At 48.9% G+C, this 11,214-nt stretch overlaps 1 long non-coding RNA gene across 1 annotated transcript; it reads right to left on the bottom strand.

Annotated features, from left to right (window-relative positions):
* Window positions 1-8,618: 8,618 nt before the first annotated feature.
* Window positions 8,619-10,563, bottom strand: LOC131566228 (uncharacterized). The gene is made up of 3 exons (XR_009275531.1): window positions 10,526-10,563; window positions 9,641-9,758; window positions 8,619-9,046 (listed from the first exon to the last, which is right to left on the bottom strand). It is a non-coding gene; the product is annotated as an uncharacterized LOC131566228 (long non-coding RNA).
* Window positions 10,564-11,214: the final 651 nt, after the last annotated feature.

Below are 11,214 nucleotides of genomic sequence, written 5' to 3'. Positions count from 1 at the left end.
ATGGATGCCTAGGAATCCTACGGTCAGAATGCTGTACCTAACCTCATATTATTACAAGTCCTAATCCACCACAATGGATCCAGGTGGGGCATAGCTGTCCCTACAGCTCAGAACAAGACCTGACAAGGCACCTGACTGGATGCTTCCAAAGAGGTAACTTTTGACTGGTGAGCTCAGACAGGTATCAGAAACTCATATATGGCCTGGGTGCCAGGCCAGGGAAGGCAGAGATCAGAGATGCTAACAATGATGCCAGGGGTACTGACAGGGCCCTCCAAAGGTAAAAGACATGGGATACACAAACAACACATAATGCACAACAGACAAGTGACACGAGACACACCGGGACTGCTCTGCCCTGCACACCTCAACACTGTGATCAAAAGTGAGACTTTGCTTTTATGAGGCCTAAGGGGCCACCTCATGAACATCCCCCACCTCCAAAGCTGAATCAAAAACTCCACCCAGTATTTCCCAAAACAGCACCATGACTTCATCCCCACTGTGGGTCCTAGCCCTCTACTTATCTCTCATACAGCTGGGGATGCAGGTCTCGGGTGCAAAGAAAGGCCACCTTGTCAAACGGGAAGGTCCTGCTGGCACCGGGCTGGTGTCTCTCAGACAGCTAGAGTAAAGAGAACCAAACATCAGGGCCTGATCTTGGCACCGCATTGGCCAAAACCCCACCGCTCTGCTACTCACCGCGCTCCTAAGAAGGCCCGGCACCTCCTAACCCTGACCCTCTGCCACACGTGGAATGCATCTGCACCTGAAAGAAAGTTAGAACATATGTCAAACACCACCAGGGTTACTCACAAGCTGCAAACACCTTATGTCAATCTAGGAACAGCATCTAGTGCCCGAGTACAGCCCACATTACAAATTCCCCCTCCCTATGGTTCGTCTTATTGCAGCAGGCCATGCGGCAGGGAAGAACAGCTCTGGCACAAATCTGTGCACACACCCGTGACACAGAAAGTGACAAACAGGGGGGACATGAAACACGACACATCATGCTTGTGGTGAGGGCCTCGAGGGGAGAAGGCAAAAGGGACCCCAAAGACACGCTAGGGAACACAGCACACCGGAAAACACGACAGACCGGAGCTGTTCTGCACTGCCCGCCTGAAAGCTGCCATCAAAAGCAGAGCCTCTCCCTTTAGCTGTCCTAAAAGGCCTTTGGAGAAGATTGCTTTCCTCTCTGCTCATTTTTGAATCTGTCCCAAAAACTCCCAACCTGCTACTCCACCATCTCCAGGCTGTGGCCCCCGACTTATCTTTTGGATGATCGGTGAATGGAATCCACGCTGCACCTGAAATGAGTCTGCCTTGGAGGGCTCTGTGATGGCCTGTGAGCCTCTCGGTCAGCTGCAATCAAGAAAACCAAAACCAAAGAGTGAGTCCAGAGTTATGTGGGCCAAATCCCTGCAAGTCAGCTACTTGCCCTCTCCTGAGTGTGCCTGGCTCCTTCAGGCTCCAGCTTCATCCTGATTCCAAGGCTGTGGCCTTTATTAGCAGTGGCACCTGGGTTACAGAAAGACAAAGTTAAATGGCATTCCTCTGAGTGCAGTGGATCACCTTGTATGCTGTAAGCCATGGGAATGCCTCTGCTAGGCTTCTGAGACACCTTGGGAGGGGCTCTCAAATAAACAAATAAAGACCCTTTCTCACCCTGCTGCCTGCAAACCCCCTCTCAAGAACTCCTAACTGGATGCCTGCTCACCCTCCCTCTCCCAGTAACCATCCTCAACTCACCTGAAGCCTCAATCTCAAACATCATCCTTGACACTGGGCAGATCCCTCTTGTGACACGATGAATCTGCTGCGAAATTGTTGTGCTTGAGAGCTGAGCAATAACAACCAATTCTCTCCACTGCTCACGTTGACTGCTGGCATCCAAATTTACTTCCTAAAAGAAAGACAAAGAACAGCAGTGTAACAGAGTCAGTTGAGAGGTGTAACAGAGTCTGCTGCAGAGGCAAATGGGGCCTCACCTACTCAGGAGAATCCCCACACCTGGCATGGGGCCCTCTGGCACACATTTAATCCATCTGAACCTGAAAAAAAAGTTAGGACAAGAGTCACACTGTGGCAGGATAACTGATGAGCTCCAGATATGATGTGCCCATCTACAAATCCCATCTAGAGTCCAACTACACCCCACATTACAAACTCCAAGTCCCTGGGACTTCTCCTATCGCACCAGGCTGTGCAGCACGGCAGAGCAGCTCGGGCACAAATGTGTGCTGAGAGCCATGACACAGGATAGGACAGACAACGGGGACACAACAGGAACAGAAATCTCTTGGCAAGGAAAACGGCTGCAAGGACTGAGAGAATGCAAAAGGAGATGAGCGAGCTGAGACCGATGGTGAGCTGATGAGGCTCAGAGAACCCTGGAGGAAGAAGATGATTACTGAATGATTTATTCCAAGAACAGCAAAGACTGATGCCTAGGAATCCTACAGTCAAAATCCTCTACCTAACCTCGTAATATTACAAGTCCTAATCCACCATAATGGATCCAGGTGGGGCACAGCTGTCCATACAGCTCAGAACAAGACCTGAAAAGACGTCTGACTGGATGCTTCCAAAGAGAGAAGAGAGTCTGATGCTTGTCTGAGCTCCCTAGTCAAAAGTTCTGTGGCCTGGGCGCCAGGCCAAGGAGTGCAGAGATCACAGAGGCTAACAATGATGCCAGGGTTTCTCACAGGCCCCCCTAAGCGAAAGATATGGCATACACAAACAACACATAATGCACAATAGACAAGTGACACGATGCACACCGGGACTGCTCTGCCCTGCTGCACACCTCAGCACTGCAATCAAAAGTGAGACTTGGCTTTTATGGGGCCTAAGGGGCCACTTCATGAACACACCACACCCCCCCCCCCCAAAACTGGACTCAAAACCCCCTCCCAGGAATTCCCAAACCAGCACCCTGCTTTCATCCCCTCTGTGGGTCACAGCCCTCTACTTATCTCTCAGACATCTGGGGATGCTGGTCCCTGTCAGGTGCAAAGAAAGGCCACCTCGTCAGATGGGAAGGTCCTGCTGGCACCAGGCTGGTGTCTCTCAGACAGCTGTATTAAAGAGAACCAAACATCAGTCCCTGATCTTGGCACCGCATCGGCCAAAACCCCACCACTCAGCTACTCACCGCGCTCCTAAGAAGGCCCGACACCTCCTAACTCTGACCCCCTGCCACACATGGAATGCGTCTGCACCTGAAAGAAAGTTACAACATATGCCAAACACCACCAGGATAACTCAAAAGGTGCAAACACCTTATGTCAATCTAGGAATAGCATCTAGAGCCCAAGTACAGCCAGCATTACAAATTCCAACGCCCCACGGTTTCTCCTACTGCAGCAGGCCATGCGGCAGGGCAGAACAGCTCCGGCAAAAAATGTGTGCACACACCCGTGACACAGAACGTGGCAAACAGGGGGGACATGAAACACGACACATCATGCTTGTGGTGAGGGTCTCGAGGGGAGAAGGCAAAAGGGACCCCAAAGACACACTAGGGAACACAGAACACTGGACAACACAACACAGACCGGAGCTGTTCTGCACTGCCCGCCTGAAAGCTGCCATCAAAAGGAGAGCCTCTCCCTTTAGCTGTCCTAAGAGGCCCTTGGAGAAGATTGCTTTTCCGGCTGCCAATTTTCAAATCTGCCCCAAGAACTCCCAACCCACTATTCTCTCATCTCCAGGCCAAGGCCCTCGACTTATCTTTTGGATGATCGGTGATGGGAATCCACGCTGCACCTGAAATGAGTCTGCCTCGGAGGGCCTCGTGATGGCCTGTGAGCCTCTCGGTGAGCTACAATAAAGAAAACCAAAACCAAAGTATGAGTCCAGAGTTATGTGGGCCAAATCGCACCAAGGCAGCTACTTGCCCTCTCCTGAGTGTGCCTGGCTCCTTCAGGCTCCAGCTTCATCATGATTCCAAGGCCTTCATTAGGAGTGGCACCTGGGTTAGAGAAAGGCAAAGTTAAATGGCATTCCCCTGAGTGCAGTGGATGACCTTGTGTGCTGTAAGACATGGGAATGCCTCTGCTAGGCTTCTGAGAAGCCTTGTGTGGGGGAGGCCTCAAATAAACAAATAAAGACCCTTTCTCACCCTGCTGCCTGCAAACTCCCTCCCAAGAACTCCTAACTGCTCACCCTCCCTCTCCCAATCACAATCCTCAACTCACCTGAAGCCTCAATCTCAAACATCATCTTGGACCTTGGGCGGATCCCTCTTGTGACATGATCAATCTGCTGAATAAAATGTTGTGCTTGACACAGCTTGGAATTTCAGGGAGTTGCACTCCTCAATTAAAAAAAAACAAAACAAAACAAAAAAAACCCAACAAAACCAATCCCAAAAACAAACAAAGAAAAAAACCAAACAAACAAAACCCACACAAACAATAAATCCCAAAACACCTAACTCCCCACAGAAACAAAAAAACCACAGAAAACATCAAAAAATCCAAAACCCCCACAAAAACCAACTAAAAACCCCAAAATGAAAACCAAAAAAAACCAAAAATTCCACCAAAAGAAATCCAACCAAAAAAACAACCAGAGCAAAACTAAAAATTACAAAAGCACCTTACCACTCCTAAACACAAAACCCAAAATCACAAACCTAAATACTCCCTGTATTCCATGCTGTTTTCTTCACAGAATCTTCCAAGCCTCTGTGCTTTAGATGCCCAGAAACACCTGCTGAAAAGATGCTGAGACGGGCTGAAAAAGCCTCTTCACTGAAATGAGGAGAGCTCTTAACCCAGCACATCCCAGAGAGGGAATGAAGCCCCTCAGCCACGGCTGGGGTTAATATACCCCTGATTGTGCCCGCCTCTCGTTCCCATGGCACCCAGGAAAAGGGAGGGGGCGAATCCCACCAAGCCCTCAGAGCAGCTGCAGCTGTTTGGCTCCTCTGACTCACATTCAAGGGCAGTAAAGGGCTTGTTATAGAAGAAAACTTTTCAGAAAAGTAACAGTGCTTTCTTTTTTTGCAACAACTACTTGGAGCAGAAGAACAGAAAACTGGCAAGATATAAAACTTTGTGGTAAGGTTACATAGCTAGATCAATTGGGTAATTGGGTAATTTGCTGTTACCTTACATAATTATTCTGTGTTTAACAAAAGCCATCTAATAAATTCACACCCAAAACTCCAGCAGCCCAGCTGGCCCTACCAAATCTCTATGTTTATGCATACAGTAAACAAAACCAAAATCCCAGTAATACCTATCAGAAGTCTGTGAAAGAAACCTCTTGAAATTGATCCTACCTCAAATACAAAACAACCCAAGCAAAGTTAGCTTGACTCAATAAACAATTTACACAGAGCTAATAACACCAAGAAATAAAACAGCACACCATATACCACCAAAGAATATAATAGTGAAGAAAAAAGAAACCACTTTTTTTTTTTTTTTTAAAGCTTTTGCCAGGACTCCAACAACAACTTCTTCTCCTTCTGAAATGTCCCTTCTCCTTCCCAAATTCCTTACAACTTCTGAGTTTACATCCAAGCAAAAAGCAAAATTCGTGCACTTGTGCGTTCGATGCTCCTGCCAGATTCTCTGTTTCCCTCCACATCTTCTTACACTTTCAGTCTTCACTCTGTCCTGCCGTGATGAGTTTGACGGACGAATTGGTAAACGTTAAGAGAGGATTTCCCTGCCTCCCTCCCCAGAGCTGGTTTCCTTAGTGCATTTCACTCAATCCCAGGCCGGCAACGATGCACGCTCACCTCAAGCGTGCAAGGCTCACAGCTGCTCGGCTAAATGCGGCTGTAATCGGCTAAACTCGGCCATTGTCATCTGCATTCGGCTGGACTCGACCCTTCGGCACGGATCGCCTCGCTTCGGCCGAACTCGGAGCCGCTCTCTGCGCTCGGCGCGGCTCGGCTCGCTTCGGCCGAACTCGGAGCCGCTCTCTGCGCCCGGCGCGGCTCGGCTCGCTTCGGCCGAACTCGGAGCCGATCAGTGCGCCCGGCGCGGCTCGGCTCGCTTCGGCCGAACTCGGAGCCGCTCTCTGCGCTCGGCGCGCCTCGGCGCTCTTCGGCCGAACTCGGAGCCGCTCTGTGCGCCCGGCGCGCCTCGGCTCGCTTCGGCCGAACTCGGAGCCGCTCTCTGTGCGCTCGGCGCGCCTCGGCTCTCTTCGGCCGAACTCGGAGCCTCTCTGTGCGCCCGGCGCGGCTCGGCTCGCTTCGGCCGAACTCGGAGCCGCTCTCTGCGCTCGGCGCGCCTCGGCTCGCTTCGGCCGAACTCGGAGCCGCTCTCTGCGCTCGGCGCGGCTCGGCTCGCTTCGGCCGAACTCGGAGCCGCTCTCTGTGCGCCCGGCGCGGCTCGGCTCGCTTCGGCCGAACTCGGAGCCGCTCTCTGCGCCCGGCGCGGCTCGGCTCGCTTCGGCCGAACTCGGAGCCGATCAGTGCGCCCGGCGCGGCTCGGCTCGCTTCGGCCGAACTCGGAGCCTCTCTGTGCGCCCGGCGCGGCTCGGCTCGCTTCGGCCGAACTCGGAGCCGCTCTCTGCGCTCGGCGCGCCTCGGCTCGCTTCGGCCGAACTCGGAGCCGCTCTCTGTGCGCCCGGCGCCGCTCGGCTCGCTTCGGCCGAACTCGGAGCCGCTCTCTGCGCCCGGCGCGGCTCGGCTCGCTTCGGCCGAACTCGGAGCCGATCAGTGCGCCCGGCGCGGCTCGGCTCGCTTCGGCCGAACTCGGAGCCTCTCTGTGCGCCCGGCGCGGCTCGGCTCGCTTCGGCCGAACTCGGAGCCGCTCTCTGCGCTCGGCGCGGCTCGGCTCGCTTCGGCCGAACTCGGAGCCGATCAGTGCGCCCGGCGCGGCTCGGCTCGCTTCGGCCGAACTCGGAGCCGCTCTCTCCGCGCTCGGCGCGGCTCGGCTCGCTTCGGTCGAACTCGGAGCCACTCTCTGCGCGGCTCGGCTCGCCTCGGCCGAACTCGGAGCCGATCAGTGCGCTCGGCGCGCCTCGGCTCTCTTCGGCCGAACTCGGAGCCGCTCTCTGCCCTCGGCGCGGCTCGGCTCGCTTCGGCCCAACTCGGAGCCGCTCTCTCCGCGTTCGGCTGAGCTCGCCTCGGCTCGGCTCCCTGACGGCGGGCAAGCGGCGCCGCCTCACGTTAAACTCGCCCGGCTCGGGGCTCTCCTGCTGCCGCGTCCCGCGGGCGGCCCGGCCATCGCACGGACACGATCGGGAGCGCGGCGTGGCACAGGAGCTCATTGGGCAGTGACCGCACTCGCGCTAATTAGCGCGCACGAGAGCAGCGGGCTCGGTTCGGCTGAGCTCGGCTCCGTTCAGGCAGCCTCGCAAGCCTGGCCTCGGTTCGCTCGAGGCCGTCAGGTTCCGCCGGTCTCGCCTTGGTTCGGCCGAAAGAGGCGTCGTTCGCTCGTGTTTTTACAAATATCTTTCTATATTGACTGTATATTTCTATATTTAATTTTATACTTCTATAATACTTCCATTATTCCAAATAAAAACCCCGTCTCTAACCAAATAAATAAAAAAACCCTTCTTTTAAAGGATACTGAAATATTTTTTATTTATACTTTGTATAATTATACATTCATATTTTAATTTATCGTTTCTTTGGATGTATTACATTAATAATGATATATATATAAAATTTTAAAATAGATTTAAATCATTATTTAAATTATGTATAATATCTACTGCTACAACTAATTTTTTCTGATATTTTAAATTTTTATATTTATCTGTACGTATTTATTATATATTTCTAAACTTAGATTTCTACCTTTATATTATTTGCATTTATAATTTTTACAATCAAAACACTGCCTATTGACCAATAAAGAAAACCCGCTTTATTTAAGTATTTAAAAAATATTTTCATGTTTATAATTTTCATATTTATATTTATAATTTGTTCAATATTACATGAGAACACACCTGCTCCTGCACCGCAGTGGGGCCCCCTCTCCTGGGGACCTTGGGGTGCCCCAACGGCATCAGAGCCCCGAGTCTTCACCCCCTTCTCCTCTATTTAGAAACTACACTGGAACTTTTTTCTGGAAATAAAGACATTACCTAAATCCTCTCCCCGTGTCCTAGACAGATGGATATTCAGTTATTAGTTGGCTGGGCAGCAGTTTCTTAAATAGAATGATAAACAAGATGTGAACATTTCAGCTACAAGCAAATAGGCAAATCTGAACAAGGTACTGGTGGGCGACCACTGAAGTTATTTTGAAGGAATTTTTTAAACAATAAAATATTGATACCACAAAAATAAAGCAAAAAGCTAACTACTGGCTAAGAAAAAATTAACTTTTGACAGCAACAACATTCCAACCACACAGGCTTTTTCCCGATGTCATACCTTATAACTACCTCTCTTGGGAATTCTCATCATGTATCCCAAAAGGAATAAATACCTCAGAGCGTCCTAAAGCAAAAAGTAGCACACATGAGCTCCTCACGCTCCCGGGAGGCCTGCACAGCGTGCACTGAGTCTGCAACAAATTCTGCTCAGTGAGAGTCTGCAAACAAAGGTTCAACTGATGAACTGAACTGATTGTAACGGGAGGTTTTCTAAGCACAGAAGCACAACAAAGAACAAGCAAAAACAATTCTTAAAAAAAACCTGCAAGTTTTATTTAGCATATATGCGACTGATTTCCACCCTGTGGCTTCTCACTTTGATTCGCGTCTGTAGGTTCAGGAAGATGACAATGCACACTCTGCCTTCCCTGAGCCCCCCACAGCAGCTGAGCGCTGCTCCGTGCGCTCAGATCGTCAGGAACTGGATTGCCCGCATGGACTGGAACTGCTCTGCTGCAGATTCAGGAGAGAGGGGCTGGCTGAGGCGTCGTCCCAATTCCATTACTGTGTGACGAGAAGCGGTTTGTTCCCAACGGGTGCAACAATCCCCAGCTCGCTTCCATGGTGAGTACCGATGGCACACAAATGGCAGCCTGAGGAAATCGTGTTCTGGGCTCTAAGTGGTCGGGACAGGGTCTGATTTTTTGTTTTGCATCTGTATGATGATCAGTACGACAGGGCCCTGATCGATGACATGGCAGCACAGAATTAAAAACTCCTCAATAGGATTACATCGACTTCTAGGAAAAGACAAAAGCCTAGGACCCTTCTGAAATCTATTTTTAATGCGAAGCACACGGATTGTCACTATGCTGTGCCTTCCAGCTTTTCAAAGCAGCTTACCTCTGAAGACCAGAAAACATTGATTTCTACAGAAACAATGGGCAACCCCCAGGCTAATCTCAGCGCTACTGTTTAATAGGGGATCTGCCAGCGTGCCAGTCCAGCATCAAGTGTGCTTTATTTCAGTCTAACATCCCCTCAAAATTCTTCTCACATCTCCCAACCCTGACATCTTATTTTTCCCTAAAGCTTCTCATCATTAGCAATTTCCAAGTAACATGGTATTTTTACAACATTCAAAAATGTCATGCTGGACTGTGCTAGAGAGTAATTTGCAAATATAAGCTTAGCAAAGTTTGAATTGACTTGTCCAGAGAAAAAACCTACAAGTGAACACCTACACCTGCCTACAAAGAGCTAACAAGCCCCTGGCAGCTGCCAGCATCAAAGCACAGCGGATGTTTCTGATACAGGGTAAGGATAACAATATCACCTTCTGTTCTCTCCAGCTTCTTTTCCCTGCAGTCATATTTTGCTTCTTATGATTTTTTTAGTCTCTGCATCTTCTTGGACAGCACCGAGCCCGACGACAAGGATACGAGAGTCTTTCCCTGCCGTAGGGAGAGAACCAGGAAAACAGTTAAAATAAGAACAGGGTAGTTTGAAATTCATACTTCCAATGAGAAGCAGCGCCTAACAAACAGAACAAAAGTAAACAAAGCATGGTACCTCCCTGGGGACAGAAGACTTACAAACTCTCCAGGATTTACAATTCTAGCGACCAACCCCTTCAGGACGGCAGCCAAGTGTCCCATGAGGTGGTGCTGCACCAAAGAACGATCTGAGAGGTTCCAAAGAGTGAAATGCACAATATTTTGCAAAGCCGTAAAATCTTGCAAAATAACAAAAATACAATAGATGTAAACTACAGGGTAAGAGTACAAGTGTTCACTTTAAGAGCTGGAACCATCCAGGTGAGCACCTGATAACTGGATCCTCACCAGAGTTTGAACCCTTCAGGACACAGAAGGGTTTTCCCCAGAAATTTCACAGACTGAGTTTTGATACAAGTATACTTGCCAGACCCTCAGAAACATCACCCATTCTCCAGGTGTCTGGAGAGAACTGCAAATGGCTCTCACGTAGTTTGAGCTAGCTCTGTAAGGTCTCAGGGTGAATTTCACCAGATGCAACCAAACTGGGCAACTCCCAGTGGGACAGAAGGAACCCAAAGCTTGGGTTCGCAGAGCTGCAGCAAATACTGAGGAAACAAACATAACAGCGTAAAAAATAATAAACCATCCTTTTTTTTTCTCTTGCTTTTGTTTTTTTCTTATTCAGATCAGCATAGCAATTAAAGAGAAGGTGAAAAACTCACCATTACTGAACATTTCATCATCTGTAGGCTGAGCATCCTTAGCACAGAGGACTCCAAAGTTAAAATTCACCGATCCCTGGGAAATAAAACCAAATATTGTATGATAAACAATCAAACAGCAGACGTAAAAATTTGTTTCCTCTAAGGACTTTCGGGTACGTATGTACCTTTGCATACATCCAACACATTGGAACATACACTTTATACCATCTCCTAATAAGTAAAAATTTACCTTTAAACTTTGATAGTACAGCATAAAATTATGAACTTAAATTGGTGATCTGTTATTATTAAGTTGGTGCCTAAAGTTATTTCTGCTGTCAGGTTCAAAAAAACATTAATTTTTTTTACTGGAATGAGCAATTGATTTCAAAGTCATCACAAGCCCACCAAAACACAAAGCAGTATTCACTGGATGGGTCTGTGAGCTAGAAGTAGTTAGGCTTGTACTTCCCTCTTGCTATTCCAGAACCAATAAATCCTGTCAACAAAACCAGGATCTATAGCCCACTGCTGTGAAAGATTCTACGAGGATGATGGTTTGATTTGTGTTTAGAAGTTTTGATTTGAAATGGCCAGTTCAATGGATAAAGACAGTTTAAGTAGTATTACATTGCTATTATTATTATTTCTATTATTATTTTTACTATTACTACTGCTATTGTTATCATCTGCTACTGGAAGAAACA

Source organism: Ammospiza caudacuta, chromosome 19 (assembly GCF_027887145.1).
Source record: "Ammospiza caudacuta isolate bAmmCau1 chromosome 19, bAmmCau1.pri, whole genome shotgun sequence".
Classification (NCBI taxonomy): Eukaryota; Metazoa; Chordata; class Aves; order Passeriformes; family Passerellidae; genus Ammospiza; species Ammospiza caudacuta.
Note: the sequence above shows the minus strand (reverse complement) of the source record. Positions and strands in the feature narration are given on the sequence as shown.